Source organism: Colossoma macropomum, unplaced genomic scaffold (assembly GCF_904425465.1).
Source record: "Colossoma macropomum unplaced genomic scaffold, Colossoma_macropomum, whole genome shotgun sequence".
NCBI classification, from domain to species: Eukaryota; Metazoa; Chordata; class Actinopteri; order Characiformes; family Serrasalmidae; genus Colossoma; species Colossoma macropomum.
The window spans coordinates 2586463-2612305 of NW_023495280.1; the positions used below are offsets into that span (position 1 = coordinate 2586463).

General features: G+C 37.4%; 1 protein-coding gene across 5 annotated transcripts in view; it reads right to left on the reverse strand.

Annotated features, from left to right (window-relative positions):
- zmp:0000000936 (interleukin-1 receptor type 1) overlaps nucleotides 1-10051 on the reverse strand; it is a 36735-nt gene extending 26684 nt beyond the window's left edge. For 4 of the 5 annotated variants that reach the window (XM_036561859.1, XM_036561855.1, XM_036561858.1 and 1 more), the window contains exons 1-2: nucleotides 9409-10051; nucleotides 7807-8019 (exon numbers count right to left, since the gene is read on the reverse strand). The gene's annotated coding sequence lies outside the window, so the exon portion shown is untranslated. The remainder of the gene's footprint in view (nucleotides 1-7806; nucleotides 8020-9408) is intronic. The other variant, XM_036561856.1, reaches the window with a different exon arrangement.
- Between the last annotated feature and the right edge of the window lie 15792 nt (nucleotides 10052-25843).

Sequence of the window (25843 nt, forward strand, 5' to 3'; positions counted from 1 at the left end):
CAAATCTGGAGTATATATTTCAGCAATAAATCACCATCCAAATTTATGTGTAACACATATGACACATTTGACAGCAAACATCATGTATATATTACTCATGTGTTAGCTTCCTGTTATATAAGATTTTTATGCATCTTCTTTGTTTCTTCCACATACTTATGAAGTGAACATTAGTAGAAAAGCTCCAGAACTAAACTCTAAAAACATGCATACTGTAAGCTCTGCAAAAAAAGCATTAAATATGAAATAAATGAAAATATTGTATATATTACATATATGCCCATATGATACATTTAAATAATTTAATATTTAATAGGAAACAGAACTCAATGACCACTTTAGGAACAGCTCCTTGCATCTACATTCTACCATCTAGGAGCACTTTGTAGTTCTACAATTAAAACTGCAGTCTATCGCTTTCTCTGCATACCCTGTTAGCCCCCTTTTCACCTTGTTCTTGAATGATCAGGACCCCCACAGTCCACAACAGTGCAGGTATTATTTGGTTGGTGGATAATTCTCAGCACTGCAGTGACACTAATTAATACAGGACTAATTATGCTCTTTTTGTAATCAAACTTGCAATTGGTAAGTGTTTTGTACGTAGTGATGATATCCATGATATGCTCAGAAAAGCATCTTGTGACATATTGTGAAGTAATTTATCATGATAATGATCAATATTGTCATATTGCCCAGCTCTAGGACAGTATGATGTATCGTGCTTATAAAGACCAGAGACATGAACTAAGATGGTGAAAAATATCAATTTTGCTTTCGTATTGCTCTCTAAATGCTTAGTTGGTGAGCAGGTAGAGCAGTTACCACCATGCTATCTCTGAAGTTAACCTTTTAGCTGGTAATATGCTTGCCATTTTTCATAATCACTGATTATATCTCAAAGATGAAATCCACAGAATAACAGACAACACACAACACACTTAAAACAACAAAGTGAGATTTAATAGAGAATTCAAAGATATGTTTATAACTGAACTGCTTCACTTTTGCGGTGGTCAGACTGCTAGATACCTGCATCCCAGTGCAATTAACTTTCAACTTTTAAAGCAATTTAAAACAATTAGTCAGACTTCGATTGGTCTAATAATTTTATATTTATGAACTCACAAACCCAGCCGCGTGCCTCCCAGCCAGAATATATGTGGCAACCATATGACGGAACTAAATCTAATCAGATCAGCAAAAATCTGGGAGCGGTAGTACGAAAATAGTACACACTCCAATAAAACAGGACCTGAGAATAGGCAACCCAAGACATGGCTCCCTCTGTCCATTGGAAACTGCTAAGCTAGCATCATGGTCACCCTGGGATTGGCCTCAAGTTTACTAACAGATATGAGAATTAAGATAAATGCTGAACCATTTAGCGTTTAAGATCTTGCAACATTACCAACATTGACCTGCCAGGTGAAAAATCAGTTCAAAAATTCTGAATCACACCAAACAAAATGCTGCATTGCTTGACAACTGAAAGACAGTCTTGCATTTCAGGGGTGAAAATGACAGATTTCAAGAAGTTTGCGGTTTCCACATTTTACAAACCACTTACTCAGCAGTGCTCATGGGTATAGCTGCTGCATGTTTGGGCCTGTTTGCAAAAATGTTCAGAATCAGGTTTGACAACACCCCCCCTTCGATTGCAACACCAGGTCCTTTAGTCAACACTGCTGCTGGACTCGGTTGCACCACTTTTGCTTTGGTTTGTACATAAGATTTAAACCAGGGTGATTACAGGTGTATGTAAAATCACAGCATATCGCATTGTTGTCTTAATTAACTAAAAAATGTCAGGGCTAAGGTGATAGAATCATCATCGGGATAAAAAATGTCACAGTACGTACTTAAAAACACTTCCTTCCCAACTGCATGTCTGATTTCAAAAAACAAAATCTGTCCTTTTTATTGGATTTAGTGCAGGACAGTGTAAGAAATGCAGAATGCAAATAATTTTATTCATATAACATTGATTACAAAAAAAATGTTGGGTATGGGCTTTTTAATGAACAGCCCATGCCTGTTTATGTGCGCCTTAAACAGTTTTGAAAAAAGTGTAAACAAAATGATTGCCTCAAAAAATGTGATGCAGTAGCCTTTTATTTCCAGCAGTTATATTTTTGCACATTTTTGGTCTTCTGGGGGCTTTTAATCATTTTAAATACAGTGCCAATGTAAGGACATTTATTTGACCATTACATAAATGGACAATGTGTTTATTTAATGTGTTTATTTAATTTATGCAACTGTAGTGGACTGTCCCCAGTCTTTGAGATGCCTCAAGCCTTGTGGTCCATTGAGCCCCTGAGTGTGGGCCCCACTGGCCTGGTCAGTAATCCATCTCTGCTCTGAATGTACAACACATAAAGACGGATGGACTACAACAGCAGGAGAGGAACTGCTGACACTGTAATCACTGTAATAAAGGGAGCTTCACTCAGACTCCAGTGGCTGGGAGTGACCACTGTTTTAGACACACGCAAAGCTCTGAGGCAAGGTGATGAAGAGTTCTTATTAAGAATTTATGATGCATTTTCCATCTACTGATGATAGGTGTTTTAAAATGTCTTTACTGACAAAAATGGGTTGTTTCGGCAAAACATTTTTAAAAAAGTGAAGCTTCCAAATACTAAACATAGAAGCAAGTACTAACATAAACAAGTTCAAATTATTCTGGTCAGCCCTACTTAAAACACAAAAATAAATCAGTAAATCAGTCAAATGATCAGGTATGGATCATCTCTTACACTAGCTGCATGCAACAAATGAATATTGAACCTTCTGTGTTTTCATTTTTTACTTACAAAACTATGAATACAAGGCATACTGGAAAACTTTTTTCCATTTAATCATGAGGATAATTTAATGGCAAAAATCCCAGAAATGCCAATCCCTAAGGCAAGCTTCAGCAACTTCATTACAGTCAAAGACAGTCTTTGCCTGAAAAGGAAACTGCATGTGTTTGTTTAATTTCATTGTTTCATTGTGCAACCTATAAAATGTATACACAGAAAGCACTGTGACATGATCCTGCAGGTACCTATTATAAAAGATAGTGGTATCATATTGCTATACGGTGCTGCAATACACCTTGTAATATACTGAAAACATAATAAACCCTTGATATGGCGTGATGTAATGTGGTTAAAGATCGGCAGCATTACTCTGTCCACACTTATTTATGTTTTTTGGACAATGTCAAAGCTTTGATTTAACTGAACATCATTTGGAACTTCTGAGATTGGTCAGAATGGTCATAGCACACACTAACAAAACTGTAGTCAGAGGTAAAAGTGTGGACTTGAGTGATATGACTTAATTTTGAATCTGATGACTTCAGACTTAACTTGACAAAATGAAAAAAAACGTACACCATTAACTGTTGACTTGAACACTAACGACTTAAATTTGAACTTGAACACTGATGACTTGAACTTTGACTCGAACACCGATGACTCAAACTTTGACTTGAACACCGATCTACAGTCGGTTACTTTTCATGTGAATAGATTGGTTTCCTGGTGTAGTTATGCCAGAACAGCAGTAAATGTAAATATAATATAGAGCAACACTGTGAAATGTCTGTTACCACGTTTATGCTTAGCATATTTTTTTCAGAAGACAAGCAAAGTGTGAGAATTCAAGTCCGCCTCTATGAGCTAGTAAAACAAAAGCATAAAATAAGCCCTTGTTCAGCACTTAACAGTCTCACTGAAGAAATGTAACAAGTCAACACTTGTAATAGTTTCTGCAGTTAAAACAAGTACAACATCCAGCACAAAACTGAAGCTGACTTCTTATTCACCAGCTTCATTTTCCAATTTTCTGTTCTACCCTGAATAGTACAACAGTTACATTCTGGTGCCTAGCTTCTGTATCATTTAAGGTGGAACAGAAAATCTGAACAAGTCTTAGCTTTATATATTCACCATCCTTCTGCTGTCTTTTCTGTAAACTTTGATAAGCATGGTCGTTTTGGTTTTGTTTATTGTCTAAATTCAATTCAAATTAGCAGATGTTTTTAGTTTGCTGAGCTAGTTTTTATTTTACTCTTAAGCTCCTAAAAATAATCACAAATGATTATCTTTTTTTTTAAATAAATTCAATAGTACATCTGTTTGTGCACTATTCTTTGTGTATGCCATGTCACCAAACAAAAAAGGTTTCTCATAGCACTACAATTTTGCAAATTTTAGAAAAATGAAATATTGTATACATATTATGTATTGTGAAAATGACATCATTTATCTAAGAATGCTTTGTCTCAGCTTAAGTGTGACAAAAGTGATTTCTCTACAAATAGCAATAAATACTTAAATAAGGATTTATAGGTGACCTGCATTAAATCAACAAAAAATATTGTTCAGCGATGACTTCTAACTACGCACTGTCAACCCAGATCTTGACAGTGTTCAAAATCTTTGACAGAACTTTCCACATTTCCCATACCCTCAACAGAAAACACTGGAGCAGTTCAGAAAACGTATTAACTTCTGAAAAGCTGCATTCTCAGTAGTAAAGCGGAACATAGCTGGATCCATTTAAGTGGCTCCACTTCTGTGTTGTTAATCACAAAGCAGCCATCCCCTTAAAAGCGCTCTCAATCCAGCATTACTACAGACCAGTTCAGACAAAAACAGTGACAGTACTTTTCAGCAACTTTTCTGCTCTTAGATATCCTGTACATGGGTGTCAATTTAGCATCAGTTAGCTGGAACCAAGCTTGTGCTGTGAGGCACGTTTGGCCTGCTAACTAAAACATTCCAGTCCTAAACGCCACACTCTGTCACTTACTTGACATTTTGCTCTGTCAGACATTAGTTTTATCATCTAAACTTGTGTCAGCAAAGCACCTGTTAGTCAGACTCAAACTTGTACTGATCAGTTTGTGTCTGTAGCATGCCCACTATGCTAAAATTAAGTAAGCCAATCAAGCTGGACATTCAAACACCAAAACCAGGTTTAATTTTGTCTGGATTTAGTGCAGCATGATGTGTTGAATAAATTATATTATTGCTATATCACTCACAAACACAGCTCGCAAAAAAACATTTAGTAATTGTGTCAAGGCTCATTTGCATATTCTGCAACACGTGTATTGCCAAACAGAACATTGCGATAACAAATAAGGAACAGTATACTGTGCAGCTCAACTCAGTAGCCATGAAGTGCCTGAAGAACCTTACTGACCACAGGTAGTGGGGATCAGCAATTTGAGTGCTGGCCTGCAAATTGTGAAATTGATTACCTTTAGACCACAACAACAAAAACGCACAACAAACCAAAGCACATTACAACAGTCTAAAAACAGATACCAATAAAGAATAACTCCAACTATTGCCCTGTCCACACGTATCTGGATATTTTTGAAAACACGTTTTTCTCTGTGTTTGGCCTCCTGTCCACAAAAAACTGCATTTTGTTCACTGAAAACTGATATTTTTGAAAATACTCTGCAGAGTGGAGCTTGGTGAAAATTCGGTTTTCAGTGTTTTTGTATAGATGGCAAAACACAGCCTTCTGAAAATTCTGTCATTATGCCATTAACTTGCACTTTATTGAGCAGAACCCTGTAAATTATGACAACTGGGTTGTTTCTGTGTGCTTTATAATTTTGGGATGATCTGGGAATTTTATTTATTTATTTATTTTTTTTTTTATTTATTATAATAATGTTTATTATTGCATACAAAGGTGTCAGAATGTACTGCACTTTTGCCCTGCTGAAAAAACCCATAGAAACCACTGTTTCTGTTGGTTCCTTATGATTTTGTACTATGTTCTGACTTTTTTTGATGGGTTAATTTCACAATGTGAAGGATGGTTTAACAGGTGAGTGATGGCTGATTCTAAATGCATGTAATCGTTTCTCAACGGGATCTAAAGGTGTTCTGCAGGAAACTAGTGGTCTCTACTGGAAACTATTAAGCTAAGTCCCACTAGAAAGCAAAACCATTAGGTTTTAACCCTGATGGTTTGTAATGGTCACTTTCAGCAACTGCAAATATTAAAAATACTTAAATGATTCTAAAGATATGTGACCTTATGATCATTAATCAAACTCAAATTCTCACTTCTTAATTAAAATGGTTTGAAAAGCCAGAAAAGCTCAGCTTCTCAACTGAATCAGGACTGTGTGGATGTAAACAACCCCAAGGCAGACGGTATGTTTTCCTTTTATTTTCTGGCAGAAATCAAACTTTAACTCGATGTAAAATACTGAATTATAGATTTTGGAAGGAACATGCTGCTGTCAAGCTGTTAGAAAATCTCTGCTCTACTGAGGACACAGGACACTCACAATGTTCGTCTTGAGGTTTATGACATCAAATTTTATGGGGTATTATGGCACCCTACTGGGCTGGCATGCTCAAGCAAGCGTTTTTGAGAAGTTTTTGTGTTCTTGTGTTGAGAATTTCAAAAACACTGATGGATGAAGATCTTTTGTTTTTAAATAGAGGGAAAAACCAATGTTTATAAAAATATCCAGATACATGTGGACGAGACCTTAGTCTTTAATCAATAAAATCACATTTAAACTGATTCATGCAGAGAGAGCAAAGATGGGAGTGTATGGTAGAGCTGCATGGCATTGTAAGCCGATTATTTTGACACATATTGCAACTGCAATGTACTTTGTTTTTAGAGATAGCATGACACAACTTTTCTTTGCCAGAATTGTTTTTTTTTTAAACTACAAAGCTTTAAAATTATCTATTAAAGCACTTCACTTAAAATGAGCACCTAAAAGCATGACAATATGGTATGACGCAATAATGGTGTGAAAAGCACAACCAGAGGAAGTCTGGCAACTACTGAGCAGCCTGTTATACAAAGCTGTTCCATTTCTCCTCCTCCCTCGCTCTGTCCTTGTTTGGACATGATAATCTAATGCGCTCAATCAGTCTTTGCCAAGTCACATTCTCTTTCTGAAGAATGTGAATGTGAGCTTTCGAGTAGTGGCCTGGGAACTAGCTCTGTCCACTCACTGAGTCATCAAAAGAAATATTTTTCCAAAGCAAGACAATAATAAGACCTATTAGTTCAATTTTTTTCATTATCTATTTTTTACACCACTTGAAAATAATAGCCACCCCACACTGTGTGAATATTCCATGATGAATTAGCGTTACATTACTGTGCATTAGAGTTAATCCTTCTCTTGTAAAGTAATTTTATTGAAGATACAGTATTATGTTACAGCAGCAACGATAAGGATTCAGGCATGTTATTACTACTCGTATAACTGCTCGTGAATTCAGCAGTTGTTCACCATGTACAGTCATATGCAAAGTTTTGTGTATCAAATGCCATGTTTTTGTTGATTTTCTAAGTAAAAATAAATTAACATCCTATAAACACATTTTAATGTACAGTAATGCACATATTTTAGTGCAAAGTAAGACCACATTTTAATGCACAGTTACTGTTTATTTACTTAATTTAACAAAAACTAAAACATAAAAAAATGTTAAACTCTACAAATTAACAGAAATTGTACACTGAAATTTGCAGCAAAATGCCAGGTTTGTTCCCCATAGAGGATGTGCTGGCTTCAATTCACTTAGAAAATAAAAAAAAAACATGTGATTTGACCAAGGGTGTTCAAACTTTTGCACACAATGGTATCTAACACAGGGACAACTTCCATGCTGATTCATGGCAACTAAATGGAGACGTGACACATGGTGAATCAGCACACTTTTCGTTAGAAAGTTTTGTGCAACCTAGCGACACAAGAACGTTAAAGTGTGTAGAACTGTGATTTAAAAAGGAAAAAAAAAATCTCACCTGGATGACACTCATCTGGCACAAGCTAGGCTGATGACTCGTAGGACTGTGTTCACTGTGACGGAAACCGACTTCAGCAAAAAAAAGGACGGAGCCTCATCCAGGAGAGAGTGTCCATTCAGGTGACTCACCACTCACTGCATCCAAGCACACAGTGTGACTGATGGTCAAACATCAAGCTGCGTCAGAGTGACCAAAATACCACCTCCTTCCCTAAAGCAAGAGCAACGAATGTGTTTACATAAGACACACAATGAGCAGCTGGACATTTCCAGGTCTTCTCAGACCAGCTTTTGGTATACATGCATTGTTGAATTTAACATATAGGGGAATAAATAAAACATAAAATGTGATCTGTGCGAAGATAATAGCACATTTTTTTCTTCTGTTTTATTTTTTTCCACTGAAATTTGCAGAAAAATATGCTATATTTAAGTTTGCTCCTGGTAGAGGATTTGTGTTGTAAGTCAACATTAACATGAAATTTGACCTTAGCTAATGACTATATATCGGAAGAAAACCTCTCCATTTGTTGTTGTTCGTTTTTTCATGATTATTCATGATTAAAGGACCAATAGAAGTGCTCCAAAATTACTTATTTAAAAACAATCCTTGTTCAGTTGTCTTCAATGCAAACTTAAGAATGTACTTCCTTCTCCTGTGAAGTTATTTTGAAGATACAAGGTTCTGATTTATATAACAATATACCAAACAAGAAATAACAACAACAATAATAATAATAATAATAATAATAATAATAATAATGATTATGATGATTCATGTCTCTAATTAATTAATAATTATTCTTGTTGGTGGTGTTTTGTTGCTATTATTATTAGTGTTGTCGTTGTGTTGTAAAATGTGTTTATTTAATTAATTAGAAAGCCAGTTACGTATTTTTGGGTATACTGTGGTATACTGTCACCATCTGTAAAACATTCACGTCATCTCACCCTCCCCTACAAAAGATACTGACCCCCATTCATCAAGGTTGTGTAGAAACAAGCACAGATTTGTCCTGAATTACGTACAACCTACTCTGCAGCTGGTTTCCAGATTCTGGAAACTGTTGATTTAAACTGTGATTTGACCGCACTGAATTAGTCCACCACACCTGATGCAGGTAATGAAGGCCTCATAAGTATCTAAATTAGGGCTGAACGATTTAGATAAAATATCTAATTGTGATTTTCCCGACCATTTAAACTTTGATTATTTTCTATAAAATGGGGTACGGGCCTTTTTTGAATTCTCGAGCACTGAACGTACAGCGCCAGACTACTACTGAACTAAATTTGCATCTCTTGCAATTTGCAACGTGCACTCTTTCAAATTGTGGTTTCTATATAAGAACGATTTAGCTTTAAGCCCTACCCTGAATATTACAGCCAGGTATGTAGGGTGGTAGAAATCCAGGACTAGGATTATGTGCCCTGCTATATCCTATTCGTCATGGGTCATGTTCTGACCACAGGACCACTGCAGACCAGATAATACTGGAACAGCTTATTATTCAACACATTAAACTGGGGCAAAACATCAGTTTTCAATAAAGTGGCCAGCGAGGACACTCCGTCAAACAAACACACATACACCACTCACCACTCATGCTCACGAGCCCACAACTCTCCCACATGCAGTCAGATAATGAATGAGGAGCTTCTCACCCACATCCACCGCTTCTGGAGTGTGAGGGGTTAAACTTTCAGAGCTCTTTAGGTTTCAGTCAGTAAAGCAGTAGCCGTAGCAGCACTCAAACTTTCATGAAACAAACCGAGCTATTTCCCTGGAACCGGCTGAGTTGGCGAAATACTGAGTGCTTCTCCATGTTTAGAGGAACGTTTGAGAAACCCAGTGTTGCAATTTCCTTTTTCTCACAGCACAGATTGCTTTCCTCTCCCTCCTTCTTCTTTTCTTCTTCAGCTTTCAGCTTGCGCAACTTCTCAGGCGACCGAGCTCGGCTGTCTGGAGAACTTAACCTAATTAGGAAGTTCTGAAGCACAGAAGTAGTTCTGCTTTTTCTCAAAAACCGCCGAAAAACACAAGCCAGCTTGTGTAGATAGACACGATTCCTTCAGCAGCTTTTGAACAAGGACTGTTTAGGTCCTCGCTTCTCCCGCCTAGCCTAGCATACGCTCTCCCGGAGGAACAGAGAGGCTACGTCCATATTGCATTATTGCAGAGTGAACAGAACGAACGGAGTGAAGTTCACATCCTGCATTCTCTCCCTTTCGCCCAGACAACTCCCACACTTCTCACACAGTCCTGTAAGGAAGCTCCAGGGTGGTAATGATTACTGTGAACATGGACAGATTACTGTTTTCACTTATGTGAAAAATGAAATCTGTAATGTAATCCAAAGGATTACTATTTTAAAGTAACGTAATCTTATATTACTTTTGGATTACGTGTCTTTTTAAAGTCATATTACATAAACACGAGTTCAACGAGACTGCAATGTTTATGACACAAAACGATGTACAGCATTTTACAGGTGACATATATTCCCAAAAGTATGCCAGTATTGCCACAATTTTATTTTTGAGAGGGTGGTACATGGAAGCATTATGTGTTATAGTCCTGTAATCAGAGAGAGAAAAAAAATTAGACTGCTGACCTGCATTTAACTGGGCCAGATAGATTTTGCTAACTGGGTATAGTGAGCTAGAAAAATCTATCTGCCCAGATAGATTCTTGCCCAGCTGATCCCAGTTCTTTATAAAATATGTACACATCTGAGGTCAAGCCAACTGTGTATGAGAGAGACTGTTTTGCTATTTAACTTGATAAACAGCTATACTTTCTCATTCTGTGTGCAATAGATAAGTATGATTAGAAAACTTTTTCACAGTAAACAAATACAAAACCGGATAAACTGTTTATTAACCCTTAGAAACCTAAAATTTTAGGGTTTTGGGTCAATTACAATTACAATTGCAATTATAATGTATTTACGTGTGACAGTTACACATGCCATATGTTGTTATTTTCAGGAGACCCTGGGCTACTCAGATATGCCATTTTTTGACATGTGCTAACAGAAATTTGATATCTTTATGAATTGGGTCATTTCTGATCAAAAATGTACCTAGCGCCTGCTAAATTTAGCATTTTTTTTAAATTACAGAGATCTTGAAAACAAGTGCAGTAGTAATTATCTTTTCAGAAATTATTAGTCTAGTCATCAATATTATTGGTTATTATGAGTAAAAATAAACAATTAGCATAAGGCAGACATTTTTTATTGATTTTCTGTCCTCTTGAAATTCATGCTCAGTGCTAAAACTCTGGTACACAGCAAGACAAGCTTTATTTATAGTTACAAATTGAGTTGCATATTTAATATAAAATATTTTTAATACTCAAAATCAATGTAAACTGAAAGCCCTTTGTTTATAATATGAAGGCTAAAAATAGAGATGTAATGTAACAATATGGAGTGTGGTTTGGGTGATTTGGAGCTGGGTTTCTGGCTGATGGATGGTCACCGGTGGATGAAATCACTCTGGATTGTGAGGGCAGAGTATGATAAGTGATCTGATGTGTGAATCATGTCACTGCAGCAGAGCAATAATATCAGGATTTTAGGTGATTTTCCGAGCCAAATTACTCACTAATGCTGATGTAACAGCTCGACGACGTCATGCTTGCTAGATAGGGGCAGGTCTGCTGAATGTCCTGATATGTGGATCATGTTTGTATTTTAAACCGTTCTGAAGTTATGAAGGCTAGAAGTGACCTACCGTTTTCCACAAAGAATTTAAATTAAGGGTAATGTAACTAAACCTTGAGCTGATTGCCAGTTAGTTAACCTAGCTAGCTTGTGCTTTTCAAGCATTATGCCATAATGGTACTGTTAGCTATAGTTTTAGCTTTTATTTTCCATACTGAAAGTCGTGGGCTAGAGGTTAGGGAACTAGCCTTGCGACCGGAAAATCGTCGGTTCGCTCCTCTGAGCCGACCGTGCGTGGTTGAGGTGCCCTTGAGCAAGGCTAACCTAACCCCCAACTGCTCCCTGGGCGCTGCGGATATGGCTGCCCACCGCTCCGGGCAAGTGTGCTCACTGCTCCCAGTGTGTGTACACACTAGTGTGTATGTGGTGTTTCACTGCACAGATGAGTTAGATTAATGTAAACGTACATAAACATGCTTGTTTAATTATATTGTTTACCTTATTAATGCTCTTCCATTTGTCTTCACTTCAAACCTAGCTACTGACTTGTCCAGTTGAAAATGAACTTGGGTGGGAAAATCCATCCATTTTAACCCTTAAATGGTGAGCATCGTTTGTTTTCTGTAACTTCAGTAATGGGCCACTTATGACAGGCCAGACTTGGGCAAAAAATACTGAGGCATAAATCAAGCAAGCACTAAGTAAGCCAGAATTGGCCCAGAACTGTCTGCTATCTGGGTAGCTCTGTTAAACAAAAGTCCATGCTGGGAACAAGCATGGCTCAGCTACGTTCCTATAGTCAGGGGAAACAATGGAGCAAGTAAGATAATGCTGTGTTTGTATATTGCCACTGAGAAAAGGTGCTCTGCAAAAAATAGTAACTTGGCAAGTGAAATGTTCTTAAATCTGGTCAATATATTAATATATCTGATTTTAGAAGATTATTTATCTTGTTTTACGTGTCTTAGGTGATTTTATTTCGTAAAAGTATCTCACTATATTGGCAGATCATTTAGCTTGTTTCAAGCATATTTCTTACAACAAGCACAGTCATCTGCCAAAATTGTGAGATCATTTTACTTAACAAAATCAAATAAAACAGGTGAACACTGTCTTGAAATAAGTTAAATAATCTTAAAATAGGGTTACAAAACGAACAAAATAATAACTGTTAGATATATTGATTAGATTTAAGATCATTTCACTTGGCAAGATGCCAGGTTTTGCAGTGAGTCCTTTTGGCCTTTGCAGTCACTTTTATTTGTTTAAGGTGAAAAAAAAGCTCAAGGATGCACAACTATTATTTTCTCTGTGACAAAGATATTCTTCACTGCTCAATAAAGACAAATTGTGCAACAAAATTTCTGCATAATAGTGTTTGATACGTAAACAGAGTCATTCAGAGTGGTTTCGTGTGAAACGGTGGTGGGATCGCCATGTCCACGATACAAAATATAGCCATTTCATTTACTATCCAACACCACAGGTGAACTTACATGTGTCTTCTGAGTTTTTATACTGTATGTTGATGATGGTGAACTTGTGTAAAATCCAAAATAATATGTTTTCTTTGGGACTATTCTGCCTCACAATGCCCGGTATATATCCCTCCACCATGAATGGATTTTAAGGCTGAAATCATCTCAAAACAACCGTAAAACAGTGTCTTAGATGTCAGGCAACATATTCATAACCATTTTCTGTATTTTTAACTTTCTGTAAAGGAGATTTTCATCACTGTGGAGGAGATTTGGCTCAGAACTGCTTTGATTCAACCACATTGGAGGGCTTTCAAGCATGAACTGCCCATTTGAGGTCCTGCCACTGCATCTCAAACCTTAATTTTGTTTCTTCTGCGTCTTTCAAAGGTGGACTTGGCCTTGTGCTTCAGATCACTGGTCATTCTTTTGCAGACAGAGAGCAAAATTCATGGTTCAATCAATGATGGCAAGTCGCACTCAAGTGGCAGAGCATCCTCTTACCATCACACGACCGCCATGTTTCACTGCTGGTATGGTGTTCTTGTGGAATGCTGTGTTGCACTAGATGTAATGGGTCCCCTGTCTTCCAAAGAGTTACACTGTCTACTTTTTGATTATTTATACATTTATATATTATATTCATAAAGGCATTTTTTGGCAAAAGTGAGATGTGCCTTAATGTTCCTTTTACTGGTTTTCATTTTGCGACTCTCGTGCTTGATTTATGCCTCAGTATTTTTGGCCCAAGTCTGGCATGTCATAAGTGGCCCATTACTGAAGTTACAGAAAACAGCTGACACTCGCTGTAAGGGTTAAAACCCTCATTTAACAAATTTTCTGGCCCAAGTTCATCATTTTCAAATGGACAAGCCAGCAGGCAGGGCTGAAGACAAATTCTCTTCAAGAAGACAAAGAACAAGAGGGTAAGTAATATACTTAAAAAATCACATGTACATACGCTAACATGATTTGTGATGTGTAAGTTTAGTTCAGTGAGCTTAACTATTTTCAATTATTGTTCCAGTGTGGAAAATGAAGTTATAACTATAGCTAACACTTGAAAAGCACAGGCTAGCTAGATTAATGAATTGGTCAATCAGTTCAAGGTTTAGTTACGTTATCCTTCGTTGCTAATTCGTCGTGAATAATGTTAACTTACTCCTTTTAGCTAAGTGTTCAGAGTAGTTAACTAACGTTAGCTCGCGGTTAGCACGTTAGCTCGGAGCTAACGCGTTAACCGCGTTAACCCAAGCTAAAGCACTAGTTCCGAGCTAAAGTGCTGACCGCGAGCTAACGTTAGCTAATTACCCTGAGCATTTAAAGGAATAGCCGGTGCTTTTCAAGTGTTTTTTTCAATTATGCCTTAATGGTGTAGCATGTTAGTTTGTGGTTAGCACGTTAACTCGGCGCTAGCGCGTTGTCTTGACAGAAGTCCTCTTATGTGCACACACATCACCTTTCAGTAAAACTAGAAGAAAACAGTTTAAAACAGGTGCTGTGGTTGTTCACCTGAGGTGATATTTACTAGTTCATATGAGGGTTCATTGTCAGGAGTGCTTAACATTAGTTCGACCTGTAAGTAGCTTATTTTTGATAATGGGTTTCTTAATTTTTGTTAGAACAAAACCTTTGTTGTTGATTACAGATTTTGCAGTTGTGGAATTATTCAGTTTATAAAGTAAAACCCTCTGTTCCAGACCAGCTGTTATTGGGGTTCTGTGACTGCTTACAGTGGAACAACTTACAAAGTGACAGAGCTCATTCAGTCTGTAGAGGGGACTGTTGGAAATGCTGATAGTGGTGTTGCTCCAGATTGTCAGGTAAAGGGATTTGTTGTACAGTGTAACACAAAAAACTGTTATCTGGAAGTCAGTTAAAGAATTAAATGATAGCTGAATGCTCTCCTCTTTCCTCAGGCATCAGGAAGTGGACAGGTTTTGACCGATGTAGAATTTTAGGAATGTTTATAAATGGTAAATTTTTACATTAGAGCAAGTATTTTGAAAACTTTTATATTATTAAGGTCACTGAATAACTGTCATTATCTAGTATTTTAAATACATTTTTGAACAACAAATCACTTCAAACTTAGATTATTTATTATGTTACTATAGGCTATGTAATTAACAAAAAACATATATTGCTTATTCTATCTTGTGTATTCACTAGCCTTTGTGTGTTTGCTTTTGTGCATCAGTATTTTTTCTACTTTGAAAATATTTATAATTGTGATACACAATGAACAGTCTGAATACATTCTAAATGTTTTTGCTTTTTGTTTTGTTTAAGGGATTCTGCATTGGTAAAAATGAATGTATGCAAATCGAAGCAAAATGATCATAATATATCCACGTAAGCTCATGATGGAGCAAATTTCTAAACCCACCTCTTACTGAACTGGGATCCAATGCAAATCTCAGAAAGGGTCCATGTTTAACATAATATAGAATAAAATCATGCATTTAATCATTAGTGATACAGCAGATTATCCAGTTTTGTATTTGTGTACTAAAAAAAACTTTAGTAATTATTGCATAGAGAATCACAAAAAAGTAGCTGTTGATCAAGTTAAAGCAAAACAGTGTCACATACACAGTTGGCTTGATCTCAGGAATGTATGTATTTTATAAAGACATACTGAATGGGTTGACACCTATGTTTTAGGGACATACACAACTGTTTTCATTCCACAGACTGTTTATAATATTATAATTATAGAGTATAATTTTTCAGACATTTTTGTCATCGTTGATCTTAAATAAAATGTCTGAGAAATTACATTCTAAACCCACTGAAACAGTGATCCAAGGAAGATGTAAGATTTAGCCTCTATTTTAGTGGCCTCTCCACTTGGCTCAAGAATTTTTCATCTGCCACTGTTTAGAATGAATGCAGAAATACTGTGAGAAATGTATTTATGAATGTGGAAAATATTATACTCTTTGATAAAAGGCAGATGGTCTGCGGAACGACCAGCAGTATATGTCCTTGAAGATGTACACACAAACACTGCAGATAATGACCTGTCACAAAGGTGAAGCTTTCTGTTTTTATTTATTTAACCAAAATCAACATGGAGTTTTTTTATTCTGAAATGGCTTTTGTCAACACTTATCGGTTATTAGGAAGAAATATTACTAATATTTTGCATGTTCTGCAGTAAATGAGTGTGGCATCCTGCAGGGCCACTTCTGGGCCGGGGACGAAGGTGGGTAGTCAGCCGTAACTGTGTGCCATATATGAGCCAGATCTGGCCCACACCTTTTAAATATGGTCACTTTACAGAGTGTGGGCCAGATCTGGACCACAGCCATTAAACTTGCACACATTACAGTACATGGGCCAGAGCTGGGCCAGATCCCTTGGTTCTACTCACTTTTCAGTATATGGGCCAGAACTGGGCCACATCTGTTAGTTCTACTCACTTTACAGTATATGAGCCAGAGCTGGGCCACATCCATTAGTTATACTAATTTTATAGTGTGTGGGCCTCATCTGGGCCGCATCCATTAGTTCTTCTCGTTTTACAGTATATTGGCCAGATCTGGCCCGGGGACCCAGCCAGAATTGGGCCAGAACTCAACCAAGAATGTGGCCAGATCAATTTTGCAAACTGGGAAGTGAAGTCAGCTTCTCTTTCTAATTTTCCCGTTCCACCGTGAATGGTGCCGCATTTACATTCTGCCGCCTCAGGCAGAATTTAAGGTGGAACAGGAAAATTCAAACAATAAGCTGATTTTAGCCTCGTAAAACAGTCGAACGTTGAGAAACATTTTACAAGAAACTATTCAACTTTTGAGAAAAGGTTTCTTCCGTAGATGGAAGGAAAGCAGTTATAGCTAAAGCTTAAAGCAGAGCAAAGTAAGTCCGCGTTTTCATTTATATTTTTAGCCTATACTAGGACATTACAACATACTGAGACATACTGGATATGAAATGTTTGGCTTCCAAGGTGGTTTGATTTTTGTTGAAAAGACAAAATGGCTCTTCTTAACATTTGGGTTGTTGACTCCTGACTTAACCAAGCTTTTAATGCAGAGGGTACGGGTCGGATTTCTCGCTCATCCATTTGTGTTTTTGTTGTGTGCACGCCACAGACTGTCTGGGCACTGTAATGCCTTTTGCGTTCCGTCAACATTACGTTATCAATTAAAATTTAGAAAATCAATTTTTGAAATTTGTAAATCGATTCAGAATCATCCACGTCGGCATCGCGATGCATGTAAGAATCAAATTTCATGTTTCAAGATACGTGTGGGGTAACTCAAGTACAGCTCCACACAGGTGTGCAACAGTTCTATGGCTTAGACCAGACAGATCATTAAAAGTGACTTCTATTTTATCTTTGCACATCACAGTGGACCCTGTGCAGAAGCGGAGGAAGGTTTCTAATTTTCTGTGGTCTGCTCCTCTTACATGCACCAGGTGGTTAAATATTGTCTGTTCCTGTTGATTTACATGCTCATTTGCTGGTTGGATAATTTGGGCAACTTTTCCATTTGTAGCCTGCTTTGATGCATATAGCTCCATTACCTTTTCTTTGCTTAATGGGCTGATGTGTATGCTGCTCAGTAAAGATGAGAAACAATCTATGACAAATTTGGGTTCCTGTGCACTTTTTCAACAGATGCTCATTCTAATGGAGACAAATATTTTGCAAATGAGGCCATCAGAAGATCTTCATCGACTGCTGAGACTCCAAGACTGCATGCAAGTAGGAATGCTGGAGACATGATGGATATCAATCTAGACAACGCTTTGCCCAAATCCTTCCAGTAGCTTTCCATTCCTTCTTCGAGTAGTCAGGTTGTAGCCTTGGAACACGTTCATCTTCCCCCTCACACTGTTCAAGGATACAGTGTATACTTCTCCTGATACACCATCATCATCTAGAGCTTTTTCATTTGCAAACTCCATTCCTGATATCATATTCATTACTTTGGCATCCATGAAGAGATGCAAGAGATCCTCTACAACTCTAATCCAGCTAACCTTTTCATGTTGTACTTTTGTCACACTTTCAGATAAAGGGGTAGTGAAGTCCCGCTTACTGATTCAAGCTCTTCAACAGGTTCAGCATTCAGCCCAAATTCCTGTAAAATCAAAAGTTATAAAATTTGTGTGACAAAGGCTACTACTTGGTCACCATGAAGTGTAATGTATAATGTGGAGTCAAATAATAAATAACATTCAAAATTCTATTGCATAGACACATCACAACAACAAAAAACACTCTGGGTTCATGGATTCTGCAAATTAGGATTGCTAATGCCTTTGAAATGAAGCGAGGAGTTATATGTAAGAAGTAGCAACTACTTTCACTGATGCCTATCCACTATTCACATAACTAACAACCAGTTAAAACAAGGACACTACTTGACCACAGCAGCAATACAATAATATATCAGCAGTCACAAATAAATCACTACAAATCTTTACTAGCAGAAAAAAACTGGACCATTAAAACATTAGCAGAACCAATTTTAGGCAAATCCAGAAGGACAACAGTACTGAAACATTTTGTTTTACCTACTCCTGCTAATGAATAAATCCCTGAATAATTTTCTGAAACAGAGCCATGTCTATGGAATAATCTTTACAAGTTTGCTGGTAATCAAAATTATTGTAGGGTTTGACACTTACCACTTTGGTAAAGCAGTTTTAATTGCCGTTAATCCTTGTTTTAATTGGTTGTTAATTAAGTGATTAGTGCCACAGACTGGATTAGAAATTTAGGTAATGATTTCATTACAATACATTACAGTTTAGAACACACTGACCAAATTTATGGTGACTAATTTTGAATAAAGAGAGATAATGATGCTTTTAAAGAGAAAAGGCTTCCTTTAAATGTAATTGCTTGAATGTCAGGAAAAATGTATCTTCAATGACCATTTAAAAGCAAGTAACTTTCTACTACTGTTACTGATTACTGATGTAAAAACTTACTCAACACAAGTAGCTGCAGGCCTAATATTTTAAAGTGTAGTTTGATCAACCAACATAAACATCATATTTAACCCCCTAAACTTGAAGGGCTTCTATGTAGGCCCAACTTCAGTTTCTCCTTCTTCAGGGTCTCTTAATCTCTTAATAAATATACATAGTTTAAGTACAAGTTTCATAATAGTTATGGAAAATTCATACTTCTGATATATAAGTAAGAGAAAGGAAGAATGTTCACAGTAGTGCTGGGAAGTATATTGTCTGTACCAGTATTGATATTGACATCCTGTGATTGTACTTTTGAGCTTTGTGATTGCTGTTGATCCATAATGAACATTACATTGGTGATATAACACTCATAAAATGGCAGTGTTTCATTTGGGAAACATCATTAAATTCATTTTAGTTGCTTAACATTATTTTAAAAGATCAGTTTAAAATAGATAAAAAACAGTACATTTTCTTTCTGTAAATGTATCTAGTTAATCTTTACAACAGTGTGTAAGGTGTGTATTAGTGTAATTTTAAGAGAAGAAACAAAACAGTCCAATCAAAACAGGATATGTCAGGTTTGTAAAATGTACTTTAAGGATTGAGTACTAGGATTATGAGATCATGTGCAGTATTGACAGTATTATACTTTTAAGATAACTTTGTTTTTGGTATGGTTTGGTAGTTCTTGAAACTGTCCTATACATTTTTGGATGGTTTCATAGTTTTTGGTGTGGTCCTGTAGTTTGATACAATTCTGTAGGTTTTGTTAAGGTTCTGTAGTTCTTGGTATGGTTTAGTAGTTCATTCTGTAGGTTTAAGAAATTACATGTTTAAAGTCTGTCAATCACTCATTTTTATCCTATCAATAAAACAGTTAAAGCTTAGCGTATTCTTACTGCAGCTTATTACGATAATTGCATTTTTTGATGTTATATTAACTTTGATTTATCCACAACATCAACAACAGATTAATTTTGTCTACATTGAAGTCACAGATGGTGAATTTTCAGACATTTAAATCTTCCAACTTGATTAACAGTCATGATAGATGGAATCTATCGATGATTCATAATACTATCCTCAACTGGCTCAAGCCTATCAGGTTCCAGTAAAGATAGCACTTTGTCAATGCAAACGTGAATATCTTCTAATACTGTAATGCCATGATGTATTTAGAAAATACTATGATATGAATTTGATCAGCATCACCCAGCATTAGTTCAGGTTTCAATTTAGCCCTCTGCTTTTGAGCATAGCACACACAACTGCTTTAATAAATCATAGTAAAACTGTCCAGATAAAGATAGCTTTGAGGAATCATTTAATGTTACCTGAGAGAGACACTTACCTTGACCCACTTTGCCTTTGCCATTTTATCAAGCTCTGAGGCTGATGATGTATATGTTCGGATTTCACCTTGATTTCTGCTTTTCATTTCGGGGGCATTTTCTTGCCTATTTAGAATCACAAAATTATGCATGAACATCTGACAAGTTGATAACGCTCTACTAACTGCTATTAAGTCTACTAAGTGCTGAGAATAAAACACAAAAAACCACATGCACCGTTAACTGATTAGTATAATACTCGCTTCATCTTTGGGATATCTTCTGATGATGTGGATGAAGTAAGAAGGGAGACTGCCTGTATTTCTTTGGTACAAACATAAAAGTGCAAAACCTTTACCTTAATTTGCTCATACAGTTGTGCATCTTTACTGTCCAGAAATTAGGTTTTGACTGAAGTCACGGACATCAAATTCAAAGTTTTCAGCTGGTCCTTTCGGGGAGCAGCCCTTGGGGAAAAAAGACTCTTTCCTGTTTCCAGCAACTTTTCTACGCTGGTTTGTTTTGAACAATTAATATGTTGTGCAGACCTGATGGAACTCCCCATTCTGAAAATGAAGCCATCCTTTTTCTTTTATTTTAATCTCAAATAAACAGCTGTGTACCTATTGGTCTATACTACTGTTCCCCAAGTTGGACATTTACTCATACACTGACTGGCCAGAATCCTCTACCTTGTACCTACACTCATTAGCAATATTATGAGAAAAGCCTACAATATGTGCACTTCTACTGTTTTTGGCTTCTACTGAATGTAGCTAAACTACTGCACAGAATCTTCTGACCTCTACCCAATTAACAGTAATGACAAGGTAGTATGTGTGGCACTAGTACAAGTGTATAAGGCGTAGAGGTTAGAGGTACTTGTCTTTTTGGTATTTTGTGTACAGCTAGTGACTATAGCTCATAATTTCCTATGGACAATCTGTATCAGCCATCCTCTGACCCATACTTGGTTTCTAACAACAGGACAATTGTAAGCTGGACATTTTTTGGGTGGTGGACCATTCACGACCTATCAGTGAAGCGTTTTGCTAGCCCTTATCTGTGTACAATTTTATGTAGTATATTTATGCCTCTTACTATGAACAACTTGCCAATGGTTTCTAACTTAGCTAGAAATTTACAGGTTGCAAACTGGCCCTGGAGTAACCTCAGTCCTGCGTATTTTAATGTTTTCCTGCTCTCACCTTAACTTAATAAGAGGTTGTTAGTGAGTGGCTCAAGTGTGCTATAGCAGGATCACAATTGTGAACCAGTGATCTGGGCCCATCTGGGCTTTAACGTTTATTCAACTTGTAGCTAACATAGCTAACTTAGCTATGTTAGCCCACCTGTTCCAGTAGTATTTCGGAGGGTATTTCATTTTATCTTGTAACATAAAATTACACATTACTTTGGTGCTGCTGAAAAAACACAAGACAGGCTAGGCTAAAACCTACTAGTCAAGCCTTTGGTAATTAGTTTTCCCTGATAGATTAATAGTGCAGATCTGGGGGCTCATGGACATAGGGTACTATGGTAAACTGGGAGTTTTGGTGCTGTCGCCCCGCTGCTCTCACACGTTCACTCAAGTTTGCTGACGGTGGAGCAGAGGGGTGCTGACATCTCAGGGAGCCTCATGTCTCTGTTACCTTTCTGGCTCTCCCTTTTCATTAGGCTGTAATAACAAGACCTGCCGGAGTCTGTGCTGCACTCTGTTAATACTGTATTCTGTGATCAGTCACTCTTTACAGAACTAACTCTCTGTGTGTTTTCGTTTTCTTTGCTGAGTTAAACAGCTGCCCATCCTGCACAGTCTGATGCTGTTGCTTCTTCTGCCTTGATTGGGTGCCCACTGCTTGCCAGCCTTCTGGACCATTTCAGCCTTCTGGACTGTTTTGACCACCATTGAGCTTCACGCTGTACAACACTGTGCAAACCTCACCTGCATGAACTGACCCTCCTGATGATGATGCTGCTGCTGCTGCATAAATTATCTAATTAACCATTGCTCCACCTGTTTTTCCTTGTTTTGTATTCTAATATTTTATTCTAACGTTGTTTGCTATCCAATGTCGACCAGAGGAGGATGGGTTCCCCTTTTGAGTCTTGTTTCCTCTCAAGGTTTCTTCCTCTTGCTCTTAGGGAGTTTTTCCTTGCCACCCTCGCCATTGGCTTGCTCATGGGGGCTTCATCCCGGATTTTTCTGTAAAGCTGCTTTGTGACAACACCTGTTATAAAAATATAAATAAACTTTGACTTGACTTGATTTGACGTGTAATAGTAGCAATATATCACCAGACGATATTGAGACGTTCACTAACTAGCTACAGTAACCAAAACAAACATCTATGTATGCAGAACTGCTTAACAATACATGAGAGAAGCATTGCAACAATGTCTTTCTTCCTTGCTTAGCGTTTGCCAATTGTAACCAGATTGCACTCCCAAACGCTAGAGGCTGGGGTAAAGCGACAATACGCTCATCGAACAACGTATTGCTACCATCTAGGATCCAGAGTGGGCACAACATCCACACATACATCCACCTATAGCCATTAAGTTCTGCTGGAAATATGCAGCTGCTCTTGCATAAAAACCAATACCCCTGATATATTTGTGTAACTCTTTCTCACGTGAAAAAGTAGCGTGTTGTGTTTTAAAAGTGTTCTATCAGTTGGTGAGCACTGAAACAATGTCTTTTGTATTTGAGACCGAGTTCAAAATAAAGTGCTACATATCGGTCAGTTTCCATTAGAATAGCACCAATCACGAATACAGAACTACAGAAAAATGGACAATGGGCTTGGGGATATAAATGCTGTCTAAATGGCATATTGGTGCCATCTACAGGGCTGAGTGGGTAATGTGCCTAAGGTTCCTCTATAAATCTCGTTTTTTCCTCCACAGATTAATTATCTTGGGATAATTATCTCATGATAATTATCCCGAGATATTTATCTCGAGATTTATCTCTGTTGTTGTTCCAAAAGAAGACAAGGGCATAGCAGCTTCTTTGAGAGCTTCCATTGATATTATGCTTGTTGGGCAGCTTCACTTCACTTCCTTAGACACATTTTAAAGGAAAAATATCTAATTTAGTGTAATTCTGTTTTCTTTTATTAAGCACATCAAACAATTTCATCATTACATTAGTTTCTTTTGGATAGATTTTTTATTCCAGTACCTACAAAACTGCTCAAACAGATTGTCCCGTGTTGTTAAACCTCTGCTGTGTATAATAAATTTGTACCTCAGTCTAGGATATGTACCAAAATCATTAAAACTCGCAGTCATTAAACCCCTACTTAAAAAGCAAGATCTTGATCCCAATGAACTCGCCAACTATAGACCAATTTCCAATCTCTCCTTCATTGCAAAGATCTTAGACAAAGTGATCTCACATCAACTGTGCTCCTATCTACAAGAAAACTCTCTCCATGTGATGTTTCAGTCTGGCTTTGGACCCTTTCACAGTAACAACATTAACACTGAAACAACATTAACTAGAGTAGTAAATGATCTCCTTGTGTCTCTCGATAGTGGCCATATTTGCATACTAGTCCTTCTTGATCTCAGCGCAGCATTTGATACTGTCGACCACAAGATCCTCCTTGATAGGCTGGAAAATCTGGATGGTATCAAAGGACAGGCTTTGTCTTATCTGACTATCTGACTGACCGTTATCAATTTGTCAGTGTTAACAATAAACACTCTGATTGTACGCTAGTACAATATGGTGTCCCCCAAGGATCAGTGCTCGGGCCGCTGCTTTTCTCTCTGTACATTCAACCTCTTGGTAACATAATTCGCAGGTTCGGCATTAGTTTTGACTGCTATGCTATGCACGCAGCTCTACATATCTGCTGAACCAAATGATGCTCTGAAACTAAATAAACTTGAAGAATGTGTTAAAATATCAAAAGTTGGATGACCAACAATTTCCTTCTTCTTAATCCTAGCAAAACTGAGGTCTGCTACTACTTGGACCCAAAGCAGAGAGATCTCAACTCTCCAAATTTGAACTAAATTTAGATGGCCATACGGTCATTCCAAGCACCACTGTAAAAAAAAATTTAGGCGTCATTTTCGATTCCAGTCTCTCTTTTGATATACGTTTGCAACATCGTTAGAACCGCATTCTTTCACTTGCGTATCATCGCTAAATTACGTAATATTCTAGCCCTAAACGATGCGGAAAAGCTGGTACCTCCAGGCTGGACTTCTGTAACACCCTTTTAGCTGGATGCTCCGATACATTACTAAATAGGCTCCAACTGGTCCAGAATGAAGCTGCTAGAGTCATTACAAGGACCAAAAAATTTGACCGTATATCCCCAATCCTGTCGTCATTACACTGGCTACCTGTTAAATTTCGTGTAGAGTATATGATCCTTCTCTTAACGTATAAATCGTTAAATGGCCTGGCCCCGCAGTATCGTAGTGAATTAATTCAGTCATACGAACCCACACGTACGCTCTGCTCACAAAATAACAGCTTGCTGGCAGTTACTAGAATTAGAAAAACTACAACAGGGGGTCGAGCATTTTCCTACGTAGCCCCAAAATTGTGGAATCATCTCCCGATTTCTGTTCAGGACTCAGAAACACTCTACATTTAAAACTAGACTCAAAACTTAGCTGTTTGCACAAGCATTTTGCTAATATCAGTTGTTGCACTATTGCTCATTAATATCTGTTCATAAACGAACCTATCCTGTTAATCAATTTCTCTCGCTCTCTCTCCTTTTATTTGAGACCCTGAGCGACGTTTGCCTGAGTCGCCACATGGGAGCCACCGGAGCTGCTAGAGTCAACAGAGCTCCATCTCTGTTGGCTGATCTGCACCGTTTTGACCACCATGGAGTTTCATGCTGTACAACGCTGTGCAAACCTCACCTGCATGAACTGACCCTCCAGCTGCTGCTGCATAAACTCAAACTATCTAATTAACCATTGCTCCACCTGTTTCCCCCGTTTTTGTATTTTAATATTTTATACTAATGCTGTTTGCTATCTGGTGTCTACCAGAGGAGGATGGGTTCCCTTTTTGAGTCTTGGTTCCTCTCAAGGTTTCTTCCTCTTGCTCTTAGGGAGTTTTTCCTTGCCACTGTCGCCATTGCTCATGGGGGCTCGGACCCGGATTTTTCTGTAAAGCTGCTTTGTGACAACACCTGTTGTAAAAAGCGCTATATAAACAGTGTATTTTGTCAGTGGTGGTCCTGTAGTGATCTTATGATGTTATGTTGATGAACAAGGGTAGAGGGCATCTGAGAAATTGTGCCGAAATTGACGGGCCACAGTCAGTAAACCTATAAACCTATCAAGTACAACATGAAAATGGTAGGTGTTCCTTATGTAATGGACAGTGTGTGAAAGCACACTAAAAATATTTCAGCAGTTCAACCTAAAAAAGTATTCTGCAGGTGGTAAATGCATTTTTTTAATAAAAACTTTGACTCAACCAAAGCAAAATAAAAATACTTAAAATGAACAAAGGCAACAATTTTAATCAGTCTGATCTCAAAATCACTTTTTTACGAGCAACTCAGCATATAATCTGTTTTATTGGTTAGAGAGTCTATGCCAGAGGTCACTAATAGGCAGACCGCGGT